The sequence below is a fragment of the Xenopus laevis genome, chromosome 7S (genome assembly GCF_017654675.1).
Source record: "Xenopus laevis strain J_2021 chromosome 7S, Xenopus_laevis_v10.1, whole genome shotgun sequence".
In the NCBI taxonomy this organism is placed as follows: domain Eukaryota; kingdom Metazoa; phylum Chordata; class Amphibia; order Anura; family Pipidae; genus Xenopus; species Xenopus laevis.
The window spans coordinates 19,422,235-19,446,280 of NC_054384.1; the positions used below are offsets into that span (position 1 = coordinate 19,422,235).

General features: G+C 43.3%; 1 protein-coding gene across 1 annotated transcript in view; it reads left to right on the forward strand.

Annotated features, from left to right (window-relative positions):
• The first annotated feature begins 8,299 nt into the window (after window positions 1–8,299).
• Window positions 8,300–24,046, forward strand: part of kazald1.S (Kazal type serine peptidase inhibitor domain 1 S homeolog) — a 144,863-nt gene continuing 129,116 nt past the window's right edge. The window contains 2 exon segments of the mRNA NM_001092073.1: window positions 8,300–8,325; window positions 11,385–11,568. The gene's annotated coding sequence lies outside the window, so the exon portion shown is untranslated.

A 24,046-nucleotide genomic window follows, 5' to 3' on the forward strand; every position in this document is an offset into this window, starting at 1 on the left:
CATCTCTGTATTCAGTCCCTCTCCTATTCATATCACAGTTTCTTAATCAAATCAATGCATGGTTGCTAGGGTAATGTGGACCCTAGCAACCCAACTGCTGAAACTGTCAACTGGAGAGCTGCTGAATAAAAAGCTAAATAACTCAAAAACTACAAATAATAAAAAATGAAAACCAATTCAAATTGTCTCAGAATATCACTCTCTACAACACGGATCCCCTACCAGTGGCTCACAAGCAACATGTTACTCAGCAACTCCTTAGATGTTGCTCCCAGTTGCCTCAAAGCAGCTGCTGATTTTTCAATTCCTGGCTTAGAGACAAGTGTTGGCTGCATAAAGCCAAATGTTTTGCCAAAGGAAACCTCCTTTAGAGTGTCAGTCCACATAGGGGCTACCAAATATAAAATCACAACACTTATTTGGTACTCCCAATAACTTTTAGCATGCTTGTGTTGCTCCCTGACTCTTTTTACAATTGATTCTGACTCACAGGTAAAAAAAAGGTTGGGGACCCCTGCTCTATAACATACAAAAAGTTAAACAAAATGTGAACAACCCCTTTAATAAAAGTGATACTGAGCACCTGGCCAGATGGAATCCAAACCCTTAAAGGGAAAGTAAAGTCTAAAATAGAAATATAAATGCTGTATTTTGTATACTAAACATAAACATGAATTTACTGCACCACAAACTGCACACAAAGTTGGCCACAGGGGTCGCCTGACTTAAGTATAACTCAATAACATTAATTCCCTCTTTTAAACTCCCCCCCCCAAGAAAGACATACCACATTTCTTGGTGAAAAAGGCCACAGCTTATTTATTGAAACTCCCAAAGCTCATGTAAAACAATCCTTTAATCTCCACCATATTATTATCCATATTGTAACCAATACATGAATAAGCTGTGACATTATACAAAAACACAATAGCCGCTTAAGGCTGCATAACATTTAACCACTTAAGGCTGCATAACATTTTTAACCGCTTAAGGTTGCATAACATTTAACATTATATTATAATAAATTCCCATTACTCTTGATAATGAACTTGTTCTCCAGCCTAAGCAAGCCTCCATCCTATTTGCTCACTTACTGTGCCACCTTGCCCCTAGGCCTAGCCCCAGGACAGTATGACTTTAACACTCCAGCCCCCCTTTTTGGCTACCCATTAGGGCAGCCCCACACCGCCACTGCGCTGCCGGCTTAACCCCTTATGCCGGCTGCGCTACCCCATCCAACAGCTGCAATGCTCTTGCAACTCCCACCTTCACATTAAGCGTAAATATATCCATGCCCACCTCCGTCAAGTGAACTCCATCCTTTGTATAATAACTGGGCAAGGCAGTTTCCAGCTCTCTATGTCGTATCACCACCCCTCCTGACCTTCTGATAAAGGTGCCAAGCAACTTATTCAGTTTGACCCTGCTCCTTTCCATCGCCGCATGATTCCTTGCCCACCTCCAGTTCAGCCTAGGTACCATCTCGGACCATACCACCACCACACCCATAAACAATGAACGGATCTTATCAACATCAAATTTCATCAGCCTTACCAAATCCTTTTGACTCATAATTCCCATGTCGTTACCCCCAACGTGCAATACCAGAACATGGGGGTGAGCATGTGTTGCTGCTCTTTCCAGGAGTCTATCAAGCAGGCCAGGCCATTGGAGACCTGAAAAACCAAACCATTTTAACTCTACCAGGCGATCCGAGAAACCCAGCTGCTGACCATCCTTCCAAACTGCGGCTCTCATTTCGGCCCTCCTCACGAAGGAATGTCCCACGATCCATACTCTCCGGCAAGCACCTTAAACAAAATAAGCACCACAACCCATTGAGAATGAAATCCCCAACCATATCCACAGTAAATAGTCTCCAACTCCCAACATTATTGCAATAACGATGGGCGTACATAACTTCGAAACCTCCTGGACTCCCACCTCCCAATCCGCTTCACCTCTTTCTCGCCCAGGCCCAGTCGTGCTGCTTCCGTAGCCGCCCCAATCCGAAAGGAATGTGAGCCATACTCCCCCGATGCCATGCCCAATTTCTCCAAACCTTTTTTAAAAACCGTCACAAACTGAAATCTGGTCAGCGGCATGCCATCTTCATGAATTAAGAAGGGGCCTTCCTGCCCCGGCCTGGAGACCAAAAACTGAACCACAGTACCATATGGGCAAAGCAGGCCACCCTCTAAGGCATATAACACTACTTGCCGCCCTTTGCCTAACTGATCCGTCTTCGATCTTGCCAACCATATGCTCACGAAATCTCCACCCAACTCAACATCCAGTCTCTGAAGACCGCCCGGTGCCCGCTTACTGCGGCTCACCAACTCCCCGATCCTAAATGCCCCAAAAAACGCCAAAACATACGCCACTCGGAACAACAATGCTTCGTACTGCGATTTGCACAGCTCTTGTAACAACTGCACCAGCCGTTCCAACATATTCACCGACATCGGCCGCCTACCGTCCGGACGAATACTATGCCGCCTCAAGCCTTTAATCGCCTGTCCAATAATAAAACCTTTTGTTAAATCCTCCCACCCGTGTAACTTGAACCAAAATGCCAACGCCGCCTTACTCTTTTCAATCTGGGCTGTTGACCGACCCTGTTCCGCCATCCAAAATACCCACCACAGCATCAAGTCTCTCCTACCCTCTGGTGAATGTGTCCCTGACGCCCATTGCATCAACCGCTCCCACTCTCTCCAGACCTTACCATATGCAGTCCATGTGGATTCGGCCACTGATGATCGCACCAACCCTCTAATCCTTTCGTCCCGAGTTGCCACAGGCACGTCGGGAAGCGGCGGCCCTTGTCTTTTGCCAACGGAGCCAACTGTCGAAAACGGTCCCACTGGAATCGAGACAAAGAATCAGCAATCTCATTATGAACCCCAGGAATGTGCACCGCCCGAAAACCCAGATTAAGCTGTAAGCAGCGTAGCACCAAGACCTGCAGAAGTCGCACAACCTCAGCCGAGGATGCCGACTGCTTGTTGATCGCCTGAACGACCCCCAAATTGTCCGAAACAAATATCACTTTCCTGTCCCTCAAATCGTCTCCCCACAAAAAGAGAGCTACCACTATGGGAAACAGCTCCAAAAAGCACAGATTCTTGGTCAATCCCAAACCAGCCCATTCCCCTGGCCAGACCTCCGCGCACCAGTCGCCCTCCAGATATGCGCCGAAACCGAGACTCCCCGCCGCGTCCGTGAACAGCTGTAACTCCGCACTAGTCACCTCCTTCCCGGGGAATAACAATTTTCCATTAAACGATTCAAGGAAACGCCGCCAAATCAGCAAATCACTTCTGACCTCCTTTGCCAGACGAACATGGTGGTGTGGTGCCAGTGCCCCCACCAGCGACCGACCCAACCTGCGGCAAAAAACCCTGCCCATGACTATCACCCTGCAGGCGAAATTAAGTTTTCCTAACAAAGATTGCACTTCTCTAACCGTCGCTTTACGCCGAACCGCCAAACGGTCAACCCATTGCCTCAAGTCCCTCAACTTATCAACTGGCAATCGGCATTCGCCCGCCCTCGTATCGATTTCCAAACCCAAAAAACAGAGGCAGGTCACCGGGCCCACCGTTTTTTCCGGAGCCAAAGGGACTCCAAATTCCCTCGCTACGTCCTGGAGTGTCTCCAAAATATGCAGGCACTCGTCGGAAGTAGCCGGGCCCACGCACAAAAAAAATCGTCCAAATAATGAACCAAGCCACTTGCATTAGCCCGCTGACGAACCACCCACTCCAGAAACGAGCTAAATTTCTCGAAGTAGGCGCACGATATCGAGCAACCCATTGGAAGACAGAGGTCAACATAATAAAAACCGTCCATGGTGCATCCCAATAGATGATGACAGTCCGGGTGAATGGGAAGCAAACGGAATGCGGACTCAATATCCACTTTTGCAAGCCAGGCCCCTTCCCCAGCCTTCTTAACCACCTCCAGCGCGTGGTCAAAAGACGTATAGGATACCGAACAGAGTTCCGGATCAATATCATCATTCACGGAAGTGCCTTTCGGATACGATAAATGGTGTATTAAGCGGAACTTCCCCGGCTCTTTTTTGGGAACCACCCCCAGAGGAGACACCCTTAAGTCCTCCAACGGAGAGGTTGCAAATGGGCCTGCCATCCGGCCTAACTCTACTTCCTTACCCAGCTTCTGATGCACTATCTCAGGGTTTTGCTCTACTGACTTCAGATTCCCATAAATAGCCCCGCCCGCCCTGGGTTGGAACGGTATCCTAAAGCCCAGATGGAAGCCGTCCCTCAAAATCTCTGCATCCCCCCGTCTACCGTACCTGTCTAACCACGGCCGCATCGCGTCGAGGTTCACTGGGGTCCTCCCCCTTGTGAGCCTCGGCCAATTTGGTCCCTCCTTTCCCTTTCTTGAAACATCTGGCGTAAGGGTGGGCTCCCCCGCAACCCGAACACTCGTGTTTGAATTTACAAGCGCCGGCCCACTTACATTGACCCTCGTTAAACTGCCAGCAGAAACCGAGTTTGTTAATCGCCGGGGAGGCTCCCTGAGAAACCCCACCGGCGCCCCTCTGAAAAGGATGCGTTTTTTGCGCCGTCATCAAACGTAGCCATAACGGCATGTCCAATTGATCCCATCGCATTCCAGGATTGGCCGCTAGCCTCTGACGAAACTGCTCGTCATAACGCCACCATGCCAAGCCACCATAGACCCTGTACGCCTCCCAAATCCCATCTAGATAGCAAAAGAGGGGTGAACAATGCTCTGGTCTTTTTTCGCCAATTATACTAGCTAAAATGCAAAATGCCCTAAGCCAGCTACCAAATGTCTTGGGAATTTTCCTGTACCGCTTGCTCCTCTCCTCCTCCTCCTTCTTTCCATCCTTTTTGTCCTCATCCTTCAGCTCAACCGATTCCTCTAATGGAAGAAGGGAATAAATCTCTATGAATTCCCCTTTCCAGATCTTCTCCTTAACCTCCTTCTTGACATGTGATCCGAGGGGGCCTGCAAAGGATACATAGGCCCCCCGCTGAGCCGCTTCCGGAAAGGTTCCCTGTGTCGGCTGATCGGGGACATCTCTACTCCCCGGATCACCTGTCCCTACCCCGCCGGCACCCTCCGAAACCCCCGTACCTGCCGTCCCGGTGGTTTGCACTGCCCTCGCGGCTACCGCGCCCACACCCCTGCCTGCCTCGCTGACCCCGCTCCCACCACTGCCTACCCACACCTTGGCCACCCCCTCCCGGGGTCCCCCTGCCTCCAGTTTCCCTAACAACTCTTTCAAGCTTTGCAGCAAACCTGTAGCATCAATTGTTCCAGAAGAAGTAGTGGAAGACTCACCGCCTGGCCCTCCCAAAGTCCTTGGATGGTGGGCCGTGTCGTGCTCTCCGTCCCACTGCCGACTCCTCGGCCGTGAGCCCCTGGCCGCCGACCTGTTGTCACCGCCGACATCCCTCCGGCTGGAACTCCTAGGGGCGGACCCACTACCGGAAGGAAAATTATGCATGTGAGTAACGGAATCACGCCCTCTCTCTCTACTCAGCCCATGCCCCCTCCGGTGCCGACTGTCCCCCCTGCTAAATCTGCTGCCGGACCTACTCCTAGACCTGGTGCGACTGCCCAGTCTGCTCCCTTCCTCACGCCTTCCATCCCGAGACATGGCCTGGCAAGGGGAACCCCCCCCCAGGGACCGCCCGCCACAGGTGGAGCTGCTCCCGCTGCGGCGCCATCCATCTCCATGTCCTCCCCCGGAGCCGAATTGTGGGCTGCATCTTCCCGGTTCCTCCGATCTGCCTACCCTACTCGAGCTTGGACTCCCGCTCCTCCCGAGCCCTGCGGGCCTAGGACCCCCCGTGGCTGCCGGCACCTCCCCAGCCACGGAAACCTCTGATGCGGCCTCATCCCTCGGCCCCCTTGTCTGCTCCCCTAGCCCCCCCGCCGGGGGGCTGCTCGTAGGCCCTGCGGCAATATCAGGAGCCGGTGCCTGGCCCTTCTGTACCCGGGCCGTGATGCTCCGCCCCCTCCTCCGTGCGCTGTCCCCAGTGCCTGCCGCCACCTTCCTAGAGCCACCGCCCGACCCCACTTGCCTGCCACTCCTAAGCGCCGTGTCCCTCGCTCCGGCCTGCCGCTCCGACTCTCCGCTGCCTCCACTCCTGTGCGGCCCCTGGCCCGTCGATGGGCTCCTTTCGCGTCGTCCTCCAGGCCCCGTCCCTGGGCTCAGGCGATCCGGTGGTCGGGTCCTCCTCTGCGGCCGCCTCCCACTGACCTCCGGCGTAGTCGCGCTGCTGCCTTGGGAGCTTCCCGGAGTGAGCAGCGCCAGCAGCTCCCGCCGAATCCTGTCTCCTTCCCTGCCGGCCAGAGCGATCCGCAGCCCTTGCAGCACGTCTCCTCTGTTCCCTGACATCCTGCAATGGAAGAAGGAGAAAGAAAAGAAACACAGCCACAACTCTGCCAAAATTGCTTCCTGTGATCACTGTAAGTTAACAGACTGATCTCCCGCACTTTTTCCCCCCTTATATAATCTGTGTACTGCCCCACCTTATTTCTCCTCTGCCTACAATCCCCATAATGCACCATTTACTCCAACCCCCTTTAATTAACTATTCGTTCCCTCAGTCATGCCTTACTCCGCTCCACCTGTTCCAGGGTCACTCCATAGGCCTCTATCTTGTAACTTTGTTATACATCTTTGCAAGACCAAGACTGTACACATGCTCAGTGTGGTCTGGGCTGCTTATAAATTATCAAAAAAGGCACAAGTCAAATAATATCTGCCAGAAGCCGATACAGCAAGACTGATTAATAATCAGAATATGCAGACTGCACTGGTTCCTGTGTTGTCATGTAATCTAAAAATAAGTTTTTGTTTTGATTGATACAAACTTTTTCCAACTCTGCAGAACCAGTAACTGCAGCAAAATAATCCTCCAAATAAAATCCCCGCAGCTGGAGTTGGAAACAGTAATGGGGATGTAGAGGCAAAAAAAAAAAACAATACAAATCTCTACACAGTCGCCGACTGCTCTATAGGGAAACAAACAAATCTGTTTGAGTTCTGAATGGCTGGGAAGTAAAATGGGCCCACCCGAGAAGGTGGAATGACCAGCAGGTGACGCTGTTGTTTTAGAATAATAATACTGTATGAGCAGTTTAAAAATCCCATACTTGTATATAAGTATAATTACCTATCAATATACTCACATAAATATGTGTCCACATACCTGTGCTAAAGTGTAGATCTTGCAGGCCCCTCGTCTATAAAATAGATAGAATAGGTAGAGCCTATTAAACAGAAAATATCTTTCCCTTATCACCTTCTGGTAACATAATATTTGATTTACAGCTAATGAATTGTTCCCCCTTTGCTGTGTAGATGTGTAGCATGTATCATTGTTATGAAGGTAGATGTGTCTTTTATATAGTGGGAATTGGATATGTTGATATTTTAATTGCTAGACTTGCTTCCCAATTAAGTTCTGTTTCCTAGTGTTACAGGTAAATCATGGTGGTTGAAAAATAGAAAGCAACACAATGAAGGAATAAGAACACTGGAATCTTATTAAATCTGGAAAATGTGGGTTATTGCAGGAAAAAAATTAAGTCATTGTAGATTTCAGGTTGTCTTCTCTGGAAAAAAGGCGCCTGTGAGGGGTCATGATTACTCTTTACAAGTATGACAACATTATAAATACATTATAGCTGGGGTCTTGTTTCCCATAGAAATGATCACAGAACCAGAGGCCCCCCCTTCAGACTAGAAGAACTTTCATTTGAAGCAACGTAGGGGGTTCTTCACAGTGAGGTCAGTGATGTTGTGATGGCTGATTCTGTTACATGGTCACATGGTTTTAAGGGGTTGATTTCAGTTCTCTGATTCAGCCAAATACGAATACTGGCAAAAAAAACTGGGCCCACTACAGCACCCCTAGGTTGGCACCACTCTTCCCCCCCACATCCCCTTTTTGTGCGAACATCTTTTCTCATCATTATACAAATTTCGGGGGGTTGTGAAAGCACTCTAAAGGCTGAATTAAAGTATATTTCAGTATAATGGAAGTGCTACTTATATTGCACTTCCCTGGCCTTTAGAGTGCTTCCACAACCCCCCGAAATTTGTATATAGTATTAGCTGGAAGCTGTGGCTGAGCTTCATGTGTTTTTTTGTAATAGCACCCCATACCCACCCCTTTAAACTAATGGTGGTCCTATGCTTTTAAATATGGGTGTTGGTTTGGGCAATCTCTCTCACTTAAAAGCCGCTTACTGGCGGGGGAGGATTCAGCCTTCAGACTGAAACCAATGTTCAACACACACTGAATACAGGTAATGCTATTATGCAGAGAAGTCTTTTTATACTTTGCCTAAGGTAAACAAGTTAGGGACCGCCATATGGGGTTTTCCTTGACGTGGTATGGTGGCTTTTCAACTTTATGATCATAACTTTGTAACTAAAAACCCCTGTTTTGTAAACACATGCACTTGCATATATACTGAATTATTTATGAGACAGGGGACCAGGGAAGTGCAATGTAAGTAGCACTTCCATTATACTGAAATATACTTTAATTTAGCCCTTAGAGTGCTTCCAGAACCCCCCGAAATTTGTATCTTTTCTCATCAGGTCTGGAATATTGGGGATTGGCACTAAGGAGACTTTAAGAGCCATGCAACTGTACAGCATGCGGCCCCTAAAGTCCTGTGTGGCATTCCTACAAATCTGGATGTGTCGATGTAGACAAATTGTATAAGGTGGTCTTCACTTATACAATTCAATGTGACTTGATGTTATATGCATACATTTGGAGGCTTATTTATTAGAGGTCAGATTTTAGTGGTTATTGTCAATGAATTTATTAAGATATAAGATATTAAGATCCGAATATAAAAAGTGTGTGTGTGTGTGTATATATATATATATATATATATATATATATATATATATATATATATATATATATATATATATATATCCAGAACCAAAGCGAGCACTCTAAAACATTTTTATTGGACTAATAAGACCTGAGAGTGCTTGCTTTGGTTCTGGATATTCATGATGCTCTTTTGCTGATAGCACCCAGGCAAATAACACAGCGTATTACGAGTTGTGCCGGCTCTTCACGGATTATATATATATATATATATAAAGAACATGGGGGTCGGTGCACCCAGAGCACAAAATGGATGCCTCGGTGCTGGAACAAAGAAAACAATCATATATAGTAATCAGAAAAAGTCCGCACACGCAGAGGACGGCTCAAGTGACTGGGCCGAAACGTTGAATAAACTACATTTTTCTTTTTCACCTAAGACCTGCGTGTGCGGACTTTTTCTGATTACTATATATATATATATATATATATATATATATATATATATATATATATATATATATATATATATATATATATATATATATATATAAGGGATGCACCGAATCCACTATTTCGGATTCGCCCGAACCCCTAAATCCTTTGCGAAAGATTCAGCCAAATACTGAATCGAATCCGAATTTGCATATGCAAATTAGGGGTGGGAAGGGTAAAACATTTTTTACTTCCTTGTTTTGTGACAAAAAGTCATGCATTTCCCTCCTGCCCCTAATTTGCATATGCAAATTAGGATTCGGTTTGACCGGGCAGAAAGATTCGGCCGAAAAGGGCTGAAAAAGGCCGAATCCTGAATCAAATCCTGGATTTGGTGCATCCCTAATATATATATATATATATATATATATATATATATATATATATATATATATATAATATATAGAGGTATAAAACTCAGATGGTCTAGTAGGACCAACACACATCCCATTGACTTCTATAGCACCTTGACAACTTTTACTTGGTGAAATTTGGCATTAAAGGAGAACAAAACCCTAAAACTTACTAAAAAAAAGCCATATTTTATATACTGAATCCGTTGCACCAGCCTAAAGTTTCAGCTTGTCAATAGCAGCAATGGACCAGGACTTCAAACTTGTCACAGGGGGTCACCATCTTGGAAAGTGTCTATGACACTCACATGCTCAGTGGGCTCTGAGCAGCTGTTGAGAAGATAAGCTTAGGGGTCGTCACTAATTATCCAGAAGAAATGAGGTTTGTCTGTAATATAAACTGATGCTACAGGGCTGATTATTAAATTCTGATGCTAATTGCACTGGTTTCTGTGCTGCCATGTAGTAATTATCTATATTAATTACTAATCAGCCTTATATTGTGATATTTCTATTCTATGTGTACTGTATATTGTGAGTAGGTCCCTAAGCTCAGTAAGTGACAGCAGCACAGAGCATGTGCAGTGAATCAGCAGAAAAGAAGATGGGGAGCTACTGGGGCATCTTTGGAGACACATATCTTTACTGCTAAAGGGCTGTGGTTGCCTGGGCTGGTACTGAAGCCCAACATATAATATACAACATTTCTAGCCTACTTCTTTAGTTAGGCTTTAGAGCTTTTTAGAAATATAGACAAACCTTGACATTTTCAAGATGGCAACTTTAATAGACCCCATAAGGTTATTCCAGTTTGTGTGTTCACCCCCACCCAAATTACAGCCTGAAGCAGTCTCTGGCTGTTCAGTAATCATTTAAAGCCAGGACACTATAGGCATTATGCCTTTATACAGCTCATGGAACTCTCAGCTGACTTCCAAAATTCTCATATTTTACATCAGGGGTACATTATATTTTAGTATACACTGGTTTCAGTTAGTCGGGTTGGGTATACGGTTTCCTACTGGCTGATATCTTACCGACCTGGGTGGTACAGTGATGCTTGATGCTAATATTATTGAGAAGAAAGATAATAAAATAAATCTTGTAATATAGGAAAGCCTCCTATAATTAACATATTTTATTTGCAAATACAGGTAGAGATTAGTAATTTGCAAATACATGTGTCGATAATAAGTACAATGCATTATGCAATATAAAATGATTGTCCCATATATAAACATTCCATTGCAGAGTGCTAGAATGGTCAGCTAGTTCTGGTAAGTGACATCTCTGCCTCCCAAGAGGTTTTGCAGCAGCTGCGTTAATTGCAGCATTGACTTCTCCAGGGCTGAGAAGTGGCATTTGGTCATTAAGTCACATAAAATCACATTAATTCAATAGCAGACATTTTATACAATCAGCAAGTCATTTTCATAACCTCCACACCAACCATCCCTGGAGAGTAATAATCTCTCCTTGCCACAAGAGGGTGCTGTGGTACAGATGAAAGACAATCAATGCAGAGTACATTAACTGGCTAATTTAATATTTGAGCTGTGTTAGGTGAATTCTAAGTAATCTGTCTTTCTGCTCCATCTGTCTCTGTTAATATTATGCCAATGAATAGCAATTTGTCCTTATTTAAATAGCAATTGTGTCTCTGCAGGTTTGGAGTTTGATGTGTGCCCACAGGTGTTCACACCTGGTGGCGTCTGGTGCTTTCAATTGAATTGCAAAGCACTGCATTTCTGGAGATGGAAATGTTTCAAGAACAGAACATACCTGAAAAACTTACATATGTGGGATCTACTGGTTCCTGAAAAAAAATGCCCCTACTGTATGTAAATATGGTAAGGATCTTAGATTGTAAGCTTCACAGGTGCAGGTGGTGATGTGTATAATATATAATCTTAGCCACATTATACTGGTGGTGCCTTAATACTACTAAAAAGCATTTAAACATGAAAAAAACAACAAAAAACGGTAGCATAATTTTGCCGTTAAAGGATAAGTAAACCTTTAAAATAAGTGAATGTAAAATTGATGAGCCATTCTAAGAACTTTTGCAATAAATATTCATTATTTATTCTTTTTTCATTCCAAGATAGTAAGGAAAACATGTACTGTTATTATGAATGAATTGTGTTCCAACAGCTCCACCTGCTGGTCAGTTTCCAACCACCAAGTAGTCGAGGAAGGTGTCAGGAGAAAGAGGCTGCTCTGATCTTCTTCTTCTTAGAATTAGATACTGCTCTCAAATCTTTCCTAAGCAGAAGAACATCAGAGCAGCCTCTTTCTTTCTCCTGACAACTTCCTTGACTACTTGCTGGTCAGACTGGTCCGAAACTGACCAGCAAGTGGAGCTGTTGGAACAAAATTCATTCATATTAACAGTTCATGTATTCTAGTGATGTACGGGTCGGGTTTTTCCTGACCTGCACCCTGCCGATATCCAACCTTCCGCCACCTGCGCCCGTCTGAGCCCAACTTCCGGGTTCCTTTTATAGACTTGCGCCGACCAATGACGTCACAAGAGGGGTGGCGCGAGCAGGCACGCGGCTATGAAACCGGAAGCCGGCAGTGTAAGGTGGCAAATGGGTGTGTGAGGTCGGCAAAAACCTGACCGGCCTGTGAGTATCGGGCCGGCCCGCACATCACTAATGTATTCCTTAATATCTTGGAATGAAAAAAGAATAAATAATGAATGTACATTGCAAAAATTCTTATAATAGCACCCTCATCAATTTTACACTGACTTATTATAAAGGTTTACTTATCCTTTAAGACATAGAGACAGAGGCAATCCTGGCCCATCCGCTGCCTGAGGCAGCAGCAGTTGCTGCTGCCCCCCCTCCCCCGGAAATTCACTCTTAAAGTACATGGAGCAGCATTTTTGCTGCCCCTGGTACCTAGTGGGGCACTGCCGCCTGAGGCGGCTACTACAAGTACAAAGTAATGTGGCTCAACTGCACAGGCACAAGTGCCAGGACTCTAGCAGGCACAAAAACTATCCCTTAAAGGCACATCAATGAGCACTTACACTCATGTTGCTCTCTGCTGGTGGTGAGTACAGGCCTCAAGCACTTCCTCACTTTTGCATCTGAATGCTGCACAAACTTGTGGTTTTACAGGGGACACTCATGTGTCACTCGCTTACACCCCCCATCCACTGCACGCAATGCCACCAAACACAGACAGCACTGCATTCTGTTTCAGATGGAGCTCTTTTCTTTCGGAGCAAGGTGCCAAGTGCAGAAAAAAAAATGACCACATTTTGGGAGACTTGAACCATAGAACCTCTAAAACCCCTGAACTGTTTCATTAGGAAATAAATTAAAATGGCATTTCTAAAAGATGAAGATAAAAAAAAAAAATTGGAGTGCATCTTAGGTTTGTTTTGTAAAGGAAAACCAATAGGGCTTTTTCTATACAGAATTGTTAGTTATCTATATGTCACATTTTTGAAGCAATTAAGATGAAGTTCCCCCATTTAGGGCAAAGACACACGGGGGGGGGGGCATTTAATTGTCACAAGTTTTAAAAACCCAGATCGCAGCAACTAATCACTAAAGTTTCCCTCCCATCCAAAAAAATTCAAGTCACCACATGTGAAAAAAACACTATTCTGGGGCCACTGTTGCTCCAAGTCGCCACTGGACCTTTTTTGAGCGAATATCCATGACTATCCGCAAAATCTATACAATAGGAGCGTAAATATCGCCGTCACTATTACTATCTGCCGATCAGTTGTTTTTAAAAAATATTTTGACTAGTTGCCTATGTGTCACTGCCCTTAAATATTTTGGTGGGTTTTGGTGGAGGAGAAAGACCTCACTGGCACATTAAACTGGGGAATGTTTGTACAGTATGTTTTATTCATGTCTACATTATTTTTAAGTAAACTTAAATGGTTGTACTCCACCGTATTGCTGTTACATTTTATTACCATACTCCTTTGTTTAGTTGATGTTGCCCAAGGCTGCTGTTATACTGTTTGTTAAGGGCAAGGAATCTCTGCTTTATATGAATAACGTCACAGCAGTGAAATAGCCCAGTATTCCTGTGGCACACGTTAATAACACATTGAAAGCTCAGATACTGGTGTGACATTTGCTCCCCAGTGCCATGAGACATTTGGATGAGTGGGGCACAGCTTGCTGGAATTTCCAAAGTGATCCAATTGCCCGAAATAGTGCAATGCAGCCAGCCGCATGTATAACCCGGGCCGTATCCCACACTAAGTGCCTTTATCATGAAGGAGTTCCGCCAGGACAGGCCTTCTTTTCTCTTGGTCTTTTTGTTTTCCAAACTTTTTCATTATTTGTTTTTATATCTATGAGTTTGGATACAAACGGTAGAATTTATATTACTGGGCCATGGTACCGCCCACAACTTACTGTTCGATCACGACAAACAGTAACATAATTATAAATAAGCTGCTGTGTAGCAATGGGGGCAGCCATTCAAAGGAGAAAAGGCTCAGGTTACACAGCAGATATGCTCTGTAGAACATAATGGTGTTATCCGTTATCCACTATTTAACCTGTGCCATATAGACTTTTTTCAACTTCCACCATTGCTACACAGCAGCTTGTTTATATGAACTATAGTAGTGTTTCTGAAGCAAACACAGCAGTTTTACCAGTGAAGGGCAACCGTGCATGATATTTTCATTACTCTTAAACACTTTCATTTTTTGGTGTTACTGTTCCTTTAAGATATGGAGATCCAAATTACAGATTAAAGAAACTCCAGGCCACGAGCATTCTGGATAACAGGTCCAGTACCTGTATTAAAGCGTTTTGCATTCCCTTGATTGCTTGATATCCCTGAATTTACCAGGCATCACTAAATATTTCATTCTAAAAGGAGGTGCTACTTTGTACCCCCCAGTAAGACACAGAAAGTATTAATATTGGCCCACTAGCAATAGCAAGCTCAGCTTCCCCTGCAGTTACATGCCTGTGCTCAGTGCAGGAAAATACCAAGAAGGACACACACTATTATTCATCTCAATGTCTAATTCTCTAGGATACACAGCAAACTTCTGGATGTATTATTCAGGGGAAGTAGATTTTCATTATGATCTATACAAATCAAGTGAGAAACCATTTATTGAATTGTTCTAAGAAGGCCAAACACGTTTAGCTGGAGACTTAAAAGGCTTTTTATTGACCGTGTTTGTATTTGATGTTTATATTGGACAAGGAAGTGTTCGATGGAAGGTTTTTGTTTTCTTTAAATGCAGCCTGTTAACATAAAGGAATAGATACAATTTGGAAGGTTATATGGGTATCCTGACTGACAATCTTAAAGGGGTTGTTCACTTTTAAACTAACTTTTGGTATGATAGGGGCAGATTTGCTAAAGGGTGAAGAGGTGAAAATTCGCCAGAGTTACCACCTGCACGGACATTGCTGATTTACTAATGAGCGCAGGCACCAATTAGGCGCTAGCGCTCATTTGTACTCGCTCTGGCGAATTGACGTTACTCCGCAAATTTACTAAGATGTGGATTATATTGAACGTTGCCTCTATCACCAGACTTGTCTTCGCCAGCTCAGACCAGTGCACTGGAGTGTATAGATCTTCCTCAATCTTCTGTTACTTACATCATATTCTTTAGTGGAAAAAGCATCAAAGCTCAAAAAACGCTGGTGTCTTTTTTTCAAAGTGATAGGCTGCAAAATTCCTTGAAATTTTTTTTTTTGGGTAACCAGTTTCCCCCATACATTTTCTAACATATGGAACATTAATTATACAGTGCGCTCATGTGTAGGGCATTATAACAACTCTAATGTCTTTATTAAAGTTCCCTGGACTTGTGTAATAAACAGAGGAAATGTTATGTATTTGCTGCAACATATAACACAAAGACGTCCATTCAACTGTAAATTTCACAATGAAACTTCGCACTTTAGCGATTTTGCATTGTTTGAGTGAATTTGAACCTGGTGAAGTGTGGCGATGGGTGCAAAGCAGTCGATGGCGACTTTTCGCCGGATAGTAAATCTACTCCAAAGAGTGATAGTCTGGGACAATTTGCAATTGGTTTTCATTTTTATTATTATTTGTGTTTTGAGTTATTTAGCTTTCTATTCAGCAGCTAATAACAATCTCAACAACCTGGTTGCTAGGGTTCCATTTACCCTAGCAACCATACATTGATTTGAATAAGTGACTGTAATATGAATAGGAGAGGAGCTGAACAGAAATATGAGTATTAAAAAGTAGCAATTACTATAGATCTGTAGCTTTACAGATCTTTTTTTTTTACATGGTGTCAGTGACCCCCATTTGAAAGCTGGAAAGAGTCAGAAAAGGAAGGCAAATAATTGAAAAAAAAACTATAAAAAAAAGAAATAATGAAGACCAATTGAAAAGTTTTGAATTGGCCATTCTATAACAAACTATACTAAAAGTGAACTTACAGGTGAACCACCTACGTAGATCCTCTTCCTCCTCCCCCCAGCCTAGCTGCCCCCCCTCCCCCTGGAAATGCCCCTAACTTTTTACTTACACCTAGATACAGATTCTGAGAAATCGCAGTTCACGGCAGCCGTCTTCCGACGATTCAGCAATTTTCATCCATTTTGGCGCATGCGTAGTTGCCGGAAACTGGGAAATTGCTCCAACTGCGCATGCGCCGCTTCGCCGGTCTCACACTCAGATTACCAAGGACCTGGAAGATGGCTGCCGTGAACTGCGATCCCAGAATCTGCACCGAGGGGTAAGTAAAGTAAAAAGGGGAATGTACTGTGTTTAGTTAGCACAAAAAACTTTCGCAAACACCTTTGCGAACGTTACAGGATTGTTTGGATAAAAAAGTCTGTGGGAGACGGCCTTTCTGTAATTGAGAGCTTTTTGGATAACAAGTTTCTGGATTATGGATCCCATTGCTGTATATGGTTTATTTATATATATATATATATATATATATATATATATATATATATATATATATATATATATATATATTACTAATAGAAAGCTTTCGTTGGAGAACTTGTAATTATTTATTAAAAAGTCAGTTGATCTATTTTTTAGTGGCAAAGGCTTCCTAAATCTTCATTATTGTCCACCTATAAGAAAAGGCTTGGATCTTATCAAGTGAAAACATTTCTAAATCTTGCTCACACTTCATTGAACTGTCATGATTGATTGTCATTTTGAGGTCCAGAAGGATTTTTCTGCATTCAGAAAATTGGAGACATCTCCATGTGTGTTGCGAGCTTTCTTCTGGCTCAGCTCGGTACTAAGAAGGAATTATTTGAGCTTGATGGAGAAGTGTTGTCTTTTATTAACCTTATTACTATTTAATTCGAACTTCCAGTTTCATGGATCTGTTCAATCTGTTCAATTACATGAATCTGCTCAAATTCATTTTGAGTCGCCACAAATCTACAGTCATTTTAAATATTTACAGCTGTTCCCGTCCTGCTTTATTATTATTATTATATTTGATGGCGCTGATGTCATTGAATAATATAAACAATGCCTTACCAAAGTGAGCAAAATCCCATTACATTAGGCCAAGCATATGACTATCGATTTTAATTGAATGGCCTAGTGGTCTGATTTTATACGTGTCAGTGTCATTTCATGTGACAAGGCTGGGATGAAATGTCACAGGAGTGTCAAGCACTTATTTAAATGTCATCAGGGTAGCAACTGCCACAAAAGAAATTACAAATTAAAGGTCACGAGATGTAATATTTACTGGGAGCTGAAGAAATAATCAGTTCTGTCCCCCAAGTGTTGCCTGTTGCCTCTTCAGATAATATCAAGCGGGGCTCATTTCTCAGTGACATAACCCGACCCTGCCAGAAATGTAAAGGCAACTAGGCCTGTAAGATATTTTCCATTCCTTCTTACTATCAGGCATGATGAAAATCAAGTTCTGAATCAATCGATATTGTAATTGTATGTTAATTCCATAGCAGTCCATTTTTATCATGGAAGTTAAATAGTGATCAGAGGATCATTCTAAAACAGGACACTGCGGTTATGTAGCCGTAGGGTAAGGGCACACCTGGCGATTCGGGGAGATTTAGTCGCCTGGCCTCCCGAATGGCTTCCCCGTGTCTTGCTCAAGCTATAATGAAAAGTCGCCTGTGGCATGGCACACGCAGCACTTCGTATTCCAAAGTCGCCCCACGAGGAAACTTCGGGCAACTTCGGAAGCGTGTGTCATGCCGCAGGTGACTATTCATTATAGCCGGTGCAAGACAGGGGGAAGCCCTTCGTGGAGATTTATCACCCCAAAGAAGAGGCGATTAGTCGCCAGGCGACTAAATCTCCCCGAATCACCAGGTGTGCCCTTATGCAAGTTTGGTCTCTTTCCCCCCAACCATTTTTGGGTCATCCCACATTTGTTTTAGGGTAAGCTCATGTCTAGGGCATTCGAGGATCTCTTATAGCTTTATTATGCTTCCTTGGACATTTATGATAACAAGGTGTCCACTTCAAGTATTTGAACCATCTCTAATGAAGTCCCGCCCTATTCAAATTGACTTAACTGTAAGACGAATTATCACTAGCAAAACTTAGCCAGCGTTTGGCTGCTAAGACACAACTTTGCATTTTAGTGAATAAGCGCAGTGGTAACGAATTGTGGTGAATCGTTCGTTTGTGAAAATTTGTCCCTTAGTGAAATTGCCCCTTTGGCTCATCTGTAACTGAAGGTCAGAATAAATCAATTATGATATAACAACAGTGGCTGAACTATTGGGGGAGCAGGGCCCCCGACTGTCACTGAAATGCGGGCCGTACGGAGGGGGGCGGGGCCCGGTTGCGCGTCACACACCAGGGCCTGCCCCCCTCTGGTTACGGTACTTTATAATAATGACTGAGGTTTTCTCCAGACTTTCATTTTTACCAAAGAGTCCTAAAAACCTCAACATAAATCCTATTTCCTGTGAGACACCTTAAGTGCATTTTTAGAGCAATGTCCATAGTTGACCTATCTGTGTTATTTTCAAAGGTAAGGGGCAGATTTTTCAAAGGTCGGGGTGAATTTTCGAATGAAACCTGCTGAATTGCTGTTTTAGCCTATGGGGGACCTCCTAGAACCTATTTGGAGTCAATTGGTAGACTTTGAAAAATTGAAGTTTTTTTGGAAAAAACTTCTAACCGAATTCGATCGAAAGTGCTATTACTTCAATTCAAAGGATTCAAATTCAACCGAATACGGACCTATTTGTCTGAAAATGGACCTATTTGATAAAAAAACTTTGACTTAATTTCGGTTGGTCTTTTTGAAGTTTTTTCAATTCTAAATTTTGACCCTTGATAAATATGCCCCTAAATGTTGCATTACTAGCCGATAATCATCTGGGGCTGCAAGTCAGCAGGGTCCAGGTGATTATCATTCAAGTCAAAGGAGGGGCAATTTCACATGTGTTTCCACCTGCTTGCTGGAATCAAGAGACTGGCTAATGCTAGTATGGGATCATAACTTTTGAGAGCTCAACCCGCAGCCCCAGGTTTCTTACTGCAAAGTTCAGAGTTTTTCTTTGATCTCCTGCACTGACTACAGAAAATGATTCGTTTCTGAAACTTGATTAAAATAAGAGGATTTTTTGGCAGAGAGCCCAGAACACTGAGTCACTGCTCATTGATACATTTGTAACAATTTAAGATAAGCAAAGATACCAGTGTAACTATTGAAGATAAGCAGGTCTCTTGGGGAATCTGAGACTCACAGCTTAAAGGGCAATTTCAGCTTCATTAGTTATAACACATACAACATTGCCCTAAAACTCTTAGAAATGAATTCAAACTTTCATAACCTGACAAATTTTGTAAAATGGACATGGTAATTAGGGGGTGTGGCCATAAAATGGGCATGGTCAAAAATGTTTAAAGCGGCAGATCTTTTAGTCCTTCTTTACAGTTTTCAAATGTCTGGAGGGGACTTTTGGGCCAGTACAGAATCACTACAACTTTGAACAGTGATTGTCAAACATTTTCAGCCCCACTTAGAATTTAAGAGCCCTGTTGAAGGTCCAAGTTTTAGTCAGGGCCTCCCTTGGGTCATTGAACAAGTGAAGATACAGGAACATATTGGTGTATCAGTCGGTTTGGTCATAGTTTTAAGAAAGAAAATGAAGGATAGAAAATAAACATTAATCCCAAATCTTATCATAAATATTCAAGATAGGCTTTCAGGAGTCACTATGAGAGCAAATGACCATTCTCCTTAATTCTCACCCTGCCTGGTCTTCAATTTGAGTCCCTCTGCCACTGCTCCAGGCCCCCTAGTTTGGAAACAACCAGCTTAGGGATGCTGTCTGTGAGAGGTGGGCCCTGTTCACCAGGAGCGTACAAGAGTAAACCCAACCCATTACTACTTTCAGCAACCCAAATAAAAAAAATAAAAAATTGCAGGCAAAAGTTTTAGGGCTACAACAAGCTTTTGTAAACTATCTGCTATTGCTTCAGTTTTGCATCTGAATGCCAATGCTGCTGTCAGGTTAGGTGGGACCAGTATCATTTTTAAGATAAAATTATTTCAAAATTCCTTTGAATTTCAGAAAAAAATATAGTGTTTTCCATATTTGATTTGTTATTTTGTATTAATAACATTGGCATCAATTTTAGGTTGAATATTTTGAATATTTCTTATATTGACCCTCTGCATCTAGAATGATCTCACAGCATTCTTCATGTCAAAGCTGTAAAACAGAGCAAATGAACCCCCATGGGCACGGCCTTCCACTCACAAGTATTTTTATGAGTGAGCCTAGCAGTGAATGGAAAGAATTTAAGCCATGTGTGCTGAGTTTTGGCACCTTGTTGCTCAGCTGCAGGATGTAACATATGACATATTTTATCTGTTTTTTTGTGCGCATAATAAAAACAGCCTCTCCTTTGGTTCAGCCTTTGTATGTCACTTGGGAGGGAGAGTAATAAAAATTGTCACCGCTTCACAAATCATTTGATTTTGAATGGAAACGGTGTATACTAAGAAGCCTTACTTATTCCCATTATGTGTTCTTAAAAGGATACATCTGTATTTAATAGGGATACACCAAATCCACTATTTTGTGTTCGGCTGAACCTCCGAATCCTTCGCAAAAGATTCGGCCGAATACGAACTGAATCCTAATCTTAATTTGCATATGCAAATTAGGGGTGGGAAGGGGAATTTTTTTTTGTTTTGTGACAAAAAGTCATGTGAAATCCATCCCCGCCCCAAATTTGCATATGCCGAATCCGAATCCTGCTGAAAAAGGCCGAATCCTGGAATCCCCCTACACTCGTTCCGGCGCTGGAAATGGAATTCGCTGGGTGTGAGAGGAGCGGCATCAGAATGGCCAACTCGGGGCGGCAAGGAGCCCAAGACACCAATCAATAGACAGCACCCCAATAGCTTGAGCAAAGACCAGGTGGTCTGAAATGTTGTTGCTTTTAGGCCACAGTCAATGCCTAAATAAAGGCTTTTAAAGAAGATTCTCTTGGGGTGCTGTCTACACTACACAATACTACAAATATTCAAATGCTGAAAACATGGGGAGGGCTGCAGGAATCTAGGAAAAGGATTTAAATGGATAAGTGCACTTACAAACAATGCTACCACATCATCATGCAAACAGCTTTACAGTTATAAAATTATATATAATCACACAATTAGGTACAAGGCACCCAATGTGAACACCCCAGCTATCAACCTTCAGATAATTAAAGTAGAAAATAAGACCCAATGTGAAATAAAACCTAGCCGTAGATATGTTCCCTGCCATAAATCACAATATTTTTAATCACATGCTAAGCAAGGATAACTTAACAAATCATTTATCAAGCAAGTGACAGCCTCATCCGAGTCACAGCACAGGCAGCCAATAGCTTATTGCATTATCCCTGAAATGAGGTAGTGCATCAATTTATCCAAACTTCTGAGAGTTTTTGGATATTGCTTAGAACCTGAATGCCAACAGTTTGGGTAATTATGAAATTGAGCAGAAATGGCATATGTATGATTTTAAAATCCAAATTGTCTTCAGTAATAGGGATGTAGCGAACGTCGGAAAAAAAGTTCGCGAACATATTCGCGAACTTGCGCAAAAATGCGAGCGGTTCGCGAACGGTTCGCGAACCCCATAGACTTCAATGGGAAGGCGAACTTTAACATCTAGAAAAGACATTTCTGGCCAGAAAAATGATTTTAAAGTTGTTTAAAGGGTGCAACGACCTGGACAGTGGCATGCCAGAGGGGGATCAAGGGCAAAAATGTATCTGAAAAATCTGCCTGTGTGTGCTTGGAAGAGATATTGTAGGGGGAGAGCTGTTAGTGATTTCAGGGACAGATGATAGTAAGTTTGCTGGCTAGTAATCTGCTTGATACTGCTCTGTATTGGAGGGACAGAAGTCTGCAGGGATTTGAGGGACATTTTAGCTTAGGTAGCTTTGCTGGCTAGTAATCTACTGTTCTCTTTAAACAACTGCCATACGTTGACCTTGTAGGCATTGTTTGCCCAGTTTTTTTGGACGCAGCCACTGAAGCACAGTTGCCAGAAAAAATATGCCATATAAATGCTGAAAATAGTCATTTTTCGCCATACGTTGACCTTGTAGACATTGTTTGCCCAGTTTTTTTGGACGCAGCCACTGAAGCACAGTTGCCAGAAAAAATATGCCATATAAATGCTGAAAATAGTAATTTTTCGCCATACGTTGACCTTGTAGACATTGTTTGCCCAGTTTTTTTGGTTGCAGCCACTGAAGCACAGTTGCCAGAAAAAATATGCCACATAAATGCTGAAAATAGTCATTTTTTGCCATATACGTTGAGTCAACGTATGGCAAAAAATGACTATTTTCAGCATTTATATGGCATATTTTTTCTGGCCTCTGTGCTTCATGTGCTTCAGTGGCTGTGGCCAAAAAAACTGGGCAAACAATGCCTACAAGGTCAACGTCGTTGACCTTGTAGGCATTGTTTGCCCAGTTTTTTTGGCCACAGCCACTGAAGCACAGAGGCCAGAAAAAATATGCCATATAAATGCTGAAAATAGTCATTTTTTTGGTCGCAGCCACTGAAGCACAGTTGCCAGAAAAATTATGCCATATAAATGCTGAAAATATAAATTTTTTTGGTTGCAGCCACTGAAGCACAGAGGCCAGAAAAATTATGCCATATAAATGCAGAAAATATGCATTTTTTTGGTCGCAGCCACTGAAGCACAGTTGACAGAAAAATTATGCCATATAAATGCTGAAAATATAAATTTTTTTGGTTGCAGCCACTGAAGCACAGAGGCCAGAAAAATTATGCCATATAAATGCAGAAAATATGCATTTTTTTGGTCGCAGCCACTGAAGCACAGTTGCCAGAAAAATTATGCCATATAAATGCTGAAAATAGTAATTTTTTTGGTTGCAGCCACTGAAGCACAGAGGCCAGAAAAATTATGCCATATAAATGCTGAAAATATGCATTTGTTTGGTCGCAGCCACTGAAGCACAGTTGACAGAAAAATTATGCCATATAAATGCTGAAAATATAAATTTTTTTGGTTGCAGCCACTGAAGCACAGAGGCCAGAAAAATTATGTCATATAAATGCAGAAAATAGGCATTTTTTTGGTCGCAGCCACTGAAGCACAGAGGCCAGAAAAAATTAAACCAGTAGGGTTTGCACCCTAGTTTGTAACGGTGGCGGAGGGAGGAGGAGGACGCTAAAGGACAGCTGTGTGTGGAGTCATGAGGCTTGAAGAGAAGGACAGCTGCATAGAAGTCAGAACAAGTCTTCCGGCGTGCAGTAACCCTCCGAGATCCACCCCTCATTCATTTTAATAAAGGTCAGGTAATCGACACTTTTGTGACCTAGGCGAGTTCTCTTCTCAGTTACAATCCCTCCTGCTGCACTGAAGGTCCTTTCTGAGAGCACACTTGAGGCTGGGCAAGACAAGAGGTTCATGGCAAATTGTGACAGCTCTGGCCACAGATCAAGCCTGCGCACCCAGTAGTCCAGGGGTTCATCGCTCCTCAGAGTGTCGATATCTGCAGTTAATGCCAGGTAGTCCGCTACCTGCCGGTCGAGGCGTTCTTTGAGGGTGGATCCAGAAGGGTTGTGGCGCTGCCTTGGACAGAAAAACATTTGCATGTCTGACGTTACAGACTGGCCAAAGGGCTTTGTCCTTGCAGGTGTGCTCGTGGCAGGATTACTGGCACCTCTGCCCCTGGAATGTTGATGAGTTCCTGAAGTGACATCACCCTTAAAAGCATTGTACAACATGTTTTGCAGGCTGGTTTGTAAATGCCGCATCTTTTCGGACTTGTGGTATGTTGGTAACATTTCTGACACTTTATGCTTGTACCGAGGGT